A 6000-nucleotide genomic window follows, 5' to 3' on the forward strand; every position below is an offset into this window, starting at 1 on the left:
AGTCTCTAAAACAGTTTGATGTTGCTGGGCTGGAGCACTACCAGACCCTGTCTGTCAGTCTCTAAAACAGTTTGATGTTGTGGGACTGGAGCACTACCAGACCCTGTCAGTCTCTCTAAAACAGTTTGATGTTGCTGGGACTGAGCACTACCGACCCTGTCTGTCAGTCTCTAAAACAGTTTGATGTTGCTGGGACTGGAGCACTACCAGACCCGTTCGCAGTCTTAAAAACAGTTATGTGCTGGACTTGAGCACTACCAGACCCTGTCTGTCAGTCTCTAAAACAGTTTGATGTTGCTGGGACTGGAGCACTACCAGACCCTGTCTGTAAGTCTCTAAAACAGTTTGCCATGTTGCTGGTCAAAATCCTGGAAACCCTGCATTTAGGATGAATCCCGTCTCTTTTAAAAAGTGCTGGTTGCTCCCACAGCATTTCAAAGTTGTCACAAAAAGAGACATTTCTGTCGTTGCAAAGTTTCTTCAGGTATTTCATTTAGGGCAAAGGGTCGGCTGAAACATTCCGAACCCCTTCGGTAGCATGGGAGGGGCCAGAGATAATTCTATTTCCTGTGCTAGCGAGGGTCTTTAAAAACATGCTGTAGTCCTCCCTCAGATCTCCTAAAACGAAGGTCGTTAAAACCTACGTGAGTGRCGATGGTGTCAATATTGAAGTAGTTGGCCAGAACTGTGGGCAAGAGAGAGTTGACGYCATGGACATGGGCTCCTGGGTGACAGTGGACCTTGGTCGGTCCACAAACCATAGGCAGGCCATGATCTCGAGCTGCCCACAATGATGATGGTAGTGATGGAATCCGATGGGGAAACGACCTGCTGAACTGTGGTGGCCGTGGGGGAGGGTGCCACTGGGTGGCCACACCCAGGTTCCGTGCTGACTACCGGTGCTGGTAGGTCTGTCTCAAGCGGGGAAAAGCTGTTTGATAGCTGGATCAGATCTTCTCGGATAGATGGGTGGCTTTGCTGTTGAGTTTGGGTTTGCCTGKGTTACAGCAAGGTCGGTGTRCYTAGAAAGCAGGTTTTCCTTTTCTCGCATTCGAGCTAACAGACGGAGGATCTCTTCCCTAASATGCTTGATGGTGGTGCATTTAGGGCAGACAAATGCCTGTCCATTTTCCAGTTCCACCTTATCTTCATCTTGTGTGAAAATCATCTCACACCTGAAGCATTTGTGGGGTGTCTCACCGTGTGTCTCACTCTGACTCGTCTACAGTACATATGAAGCAGAGCCTGACCTGAGAGAGGGAGAACTTCTAAAGCACTACAGCGTACATCCAATGGCCACACACAGACGAGATGTTTAATAATACTGCATAAGGCCAGGATACCATGATGCTCATTGAGACGTAGACATATATCATGCCACTACTTTACTATATGATGACGTTATTTTTGTCAAGACAAACTGGAGACTGTGTACTGTATCACGATAACCCATATAGCCACACACAGACCACAAGGTTTAAAAACAGTACCTCTCCTCCACATACATTGGCACTACACGCTTAATCTTTACATGAGGTTAGACGTATGTCATTCTACTGAACTCTTATGTCAAACTATTACAAACTAAGAAAATGATTTTGTATCATTTTTCCAGCATTCCGAGCCTTCTCTTTCCTTCAATGACGCTTACCCTATCTGTCTATAAATCTCAACCACTCCCCTTCACTTTGTTTTTGTTCTAAACAAGCGGTATAATGAGCATCTTCCTCTTTCATTCAGGTTTTCCTTCTCTCCATCTCTGAGATGTTTAAATATAAATGATTACACATGTCACGATTCATTCATCCTCTTCATTCTACCTCACAAATGAACACGCACACACAACGCCACTGYGAGGTACAAATGCTTTGATCATTTCAAAAGGCACACGTGGGGATATTCTGTCTAACTGAACAGCAGGTTCCGTTTCCCAACTACACCACACAGTGCTTTGTTAGGTCAATAACATTTAATGAGAGCTTTGCTAGGGGAAGCCATATTACAGCCCGAATAACCTGAGGCAAAGCTGTTATGTTTAACAGCTGACTGCAACCATACCAGAAATAATGATTGACGCCGGAAAGCGATATTGTTTACCTATGAATATAACAATTTGAGACGTTCTGTTATTTTCCAATATGCTGTAGGAGGGGTGGACGACCATGTTGTGAAATCGCTAACCATAGGTGTCAAGCACCAATAAAAATATGATACATTGCCTAGGCCAGGTGTTATGCTGGTGGGTTGGAATACCAAAGTGATTTATCATATTGGCCGTTGTTTGACTCAGCCAACATATTTCAGATAAGGGAAGTGGTGGGTTCAATATCTAGGGTATAGAGTCTATAGGCTTGGTAAACATGGGAGTCTATAGGCTTGGTAAACATGGGAGTCTATAGGGGGCTTGGTTAGTTAGCATTGTTGCTAATGCCGGGCTAGTATTTTGTGGTTAGGCTGTTTAACAACTCTTATGCAGGATATTTCTGATAAATACGTTTGTCTAATTGGGATCTACCCTCAAGACGAAATGCCCTCTGGAAAAACAAATAAAAAACTAAACTGGTTCCAAGTTTGGTGCAGATACTTAGTAGGCCTAAATCTGGTACTGTAAATGCTTGTTAGCATGTCAGTGCCTTTCCWTTGTGGAGCAGCACATGGGGATGTAGGGTGAAGTGGCCTCTAGATGCTGATCTTGGGTCAGTTTTGCATTTCCAATTCTAATGGTTTAGGTTAGGATTGGGGTGGGGAAGCTGATCCTAGATGTGTCGCTAGGGGAAATGTTTCACTGAAGAAGCACATGGGCCTACCTGTAGTTGTAGCGGGCTCAGTCCTGACGCGGCTGCAGCTGCCATTGTGGATGGAATGAACTGCATGGGGTAGTTATCACCTATCAGGAGGAGAGAGACAACAAAACATACAATGAACTGCATATGGGGTATCAGGAGAGAGACAATGAGGTTAGTTATCACCTATCAGGAGGGGAGAGAGACACTGGGGTATAGTTATCACCTATCAGGAGGAAGAGAGACATGGGTATAGTTATACCTATCAGGAGGAGAGAGAGACATGAGGATAGTTATCACCTATAGAGGAGAGAGAGACATGGGGTATAGTTATCACCTATCAGGAGGAGAGAGAGACATGGGGTATCAGGAGAGAGACACATGAGGTATAGTTATCACCTATCAGGAGGCGAGAAGAGACATGGGGTATAGTTATCACCTATCGGGAGGAGAGAGAGACATGGAGGTATAGTTATCACCTATCAGGAGGAGAGGAGACATGAGGTATAGTTATCACCTATCAGGAGGAGAGAGAGACTGAGGTATATGTTATCACCTATCAGAGGAGAGAGGGACATGAGGTATAGTTATCACCTATCAGGGGGGAGAGGACATGAGGTTATGTTATCACCTATCAGGAGGAGAGAGACAAAAGAAACATACAGCCAGGCTGAGATGAGGGAGTTTACCATGCCAAGAGCAAACCTGCCCCTCCCTCCCTCCGATACTTGTTTGCTCACTCTTGCTCTTTCTGTCTCACTCTCGCCGGTTCTAGTCTCTCGACTGTTTATCACTCTCTGATTCCAGTCTCTCTGTCTTTTTACCCTTCTGATTCCAGTCTCTCTGTCTGTTTACCCTCTCTGATTCCAGTTCTCTGTCTGTTTACCCCTCTCTGATTCAGTCTCTCTGTCTGTTTACCCTCTCTGATTCCAGTCTTCTGTCTGTTTACCCCTCTGATTCCGTCTCTTGTTGTTATCCTCTCTGATTAGTCTCTCTGTCTGTTTACCCCTCTCTGATTCCAGTCTCTGTCTGTTTACCTCTCTGATTCCAGTCTCTCTTGTCTGTTTACCTCTCTCTGATTCCAGTCTCTCTGTCTGTTTACCCTCTCTGATTCCAGTTCTCTGTCTGTTTACCCCTCTCTGTTCCAGTCTCTCTGTCTGTTTACCCCTCTCTGATTCAGTCTCTCTGCTGTTTTACCTCATCTTGATTCCAGTCTCTCTGTCTGTTTACCCTCTCTGTTCCAGTCTCTCTGTCTGTTTACCCCTCTCTGATTCCAGTTCTCTGTTGTTTACCTCTCTGATTCAGTTCTCTGTCTGTTTCCTCTCTGATTCAGTCTCTCTGTGTTTACCCCTCTCTGATTCCAGTCTCTCTGTCTGTTTACCCTCTCTGATTCAGTCTCTCTGTCTGTTTTACCCTCTCTGATTCCAGTCTCTCTGTCTGTTTACCCTCTCTGATTCCAGTCTTCTGTCTGTTTACCTCTCTGATTCCAGTCTTCTGTCTGTTTACCTCTCTGATTCCAGTCTCTCTGTCTGTTTACCCTCTGATTCAGTTCTCTGTCTGTTACCTCTCTTGATTCCAGTCTCTCTGTCTGTTTACCCGTCTCTGATTCCAGTCTCTTGCTCTGTTTACCTTCTGATTCCGTTCTCTGTCTGTTACCCTCTCTGATTCCAGTCTCTCTGTTTGTTTACCCTCTCTGATTCCAGTCTCTCTGTCTGTTTACCCTCTCTGATTCAGTCTTTGTTGTTTACTCTCTGATTCAGTCTCTCTGTCTGTTTACCCCTCTGATTCCAGTCCTCTCTGTTTCCCTCTCTGATTCCAGTTTTGTCTGTTTACCCTCTCTGATTCCAGTCTCTCTGTGCTGTTTACCTCTCTGATTCCAGTCTCTCTGTCTGTTTACCCCTCTCTGATTCCAGTCTCTTCTGTCTGTTTACCCCTCTCTGATTCCAGTCTCTCTGTCTGTTTACCCTCTTGATTCCAGTCTCTCTGTCTGTTTACCCGTCTCTGATTCCAGTCTCTCTGTCTGTTTACCCTTCTGATTCCAGTCTCTCTGTCTTTTTACCCCTCTCTGTATTCCAGTCTCTCTGTCTTGTTTTACCTCTCTGATTCCAGTCTCTCTGTCTGTTTACCCTCTCTGATTCAGTCTTCTGTCTGTTTACCCTCTCTGATTCCAGTCTCTCTGTCTGTTTATCCCCTCTCTGATTCCAGTCTCTCTGTCTGTTTACCCTTCTGATTCCAGTCTCTGTCTGTTTACCCTTTGTTCCAGTCTCTGTCTGTTTACCCCTCTCTGATTCCAGTCTCTCTGTCTGTTTTACCACTCTCTGATTCCAGTCTTCTGTCTGTTTTCCTCTCTGATTCCAGTCTCTCTGTCTGTTTACCCCTCTCTGATTCCAGTCTCTCTGACTGTTTACCCTCTGATTCAGTCTTCTGTCTGTTTACTCTCTGATTCAGTCTTCTCTGTTGTTTCCTCTCTGATTCCAGTCTCTCTGTCTGTTTACCCTCTCTGATTCCAGTCTCTCTGTCTGTTTACCCTCTTCTGATTCCAGTCTCTCTGTCTTGTTTACCCCTCTCTGATTCCAGTCTCTCTGTCTGTTTACTCTCTGATTCCAGTTCCTCTGTTGTTACCCTCTCTGATTCCAGTCTCTCTGACTGTTTACCCCTCTCTGATTCCAGTCTCTCTGTCTGTTTACCCCTCTCTGATTCCAGTCTCTCTGTCTGTTTACCTCTCTGATTCCAGTCTCTCTGACTGTTTACCTCTCTGATTCCAGTCTCTCTGTCTGTTTACCCCTCTCTTGATTCCAGTCTCTCTGTCTGTTTACCCCTCTCTGATTCCAGTTCTCTGTCTGTTTACCCCTCTTCTGATTCCAGTCTCTCTGACTGTTTACCCCTCTCTGATTCAGTCTCTCTGACTGTTTACCCTCTCTGATTCCAGTCTCTCTGTCTGTTTTACCCCTCTCTGATTCCAGTCTCTCTGTCTGTTTACCCCTCTCTGGTTCCACTCTCTCTGTGTTATCCCTCTCTGGTTCTCTCGCTCTGTCCCCACACTCTCTAACTCTGTTTTTCTCACCCACAAGTTACGGTAGATGTATTCCTCGTGTCTATTTCCTCCACACAAAACCCAGAGCCTACTAGCCTCTCGACGAACCCGTCCAGGCCTATAATGAATTGTGGCGTGAGCGTTTGTCAAAGGTTACTAATGTGTTGTCTGTACTGCATGGAA

The 6000-nt window shown here is 45.4% G+C and overlaps 1 pseudogene; it reads right to left on the reverse strand.

The window, feature by feature from the left end:
* Window positions 1–6000, reverse strand: part of LOC111971958 (transcription factor SOX-6-like) — a 212050-nt pseudogene that overhangs the window by 47651 nt on the left and 158399 nt on the right.

Source organism: Salvelinus sp. IW2-2015, linkage group LG13, assembly GCF_002910315.2.
Source record: "Salvelinus sp. IW2-2015 linkage group LG13, ASM291031v2, whole genome shotgun sequence".
NCBI lineage: Eukaryota > Metazoa > Chordata > Actinopteri > Salmoniformes > Salmonidae > Salvelinus > Salvelinus sp. IW2-2015.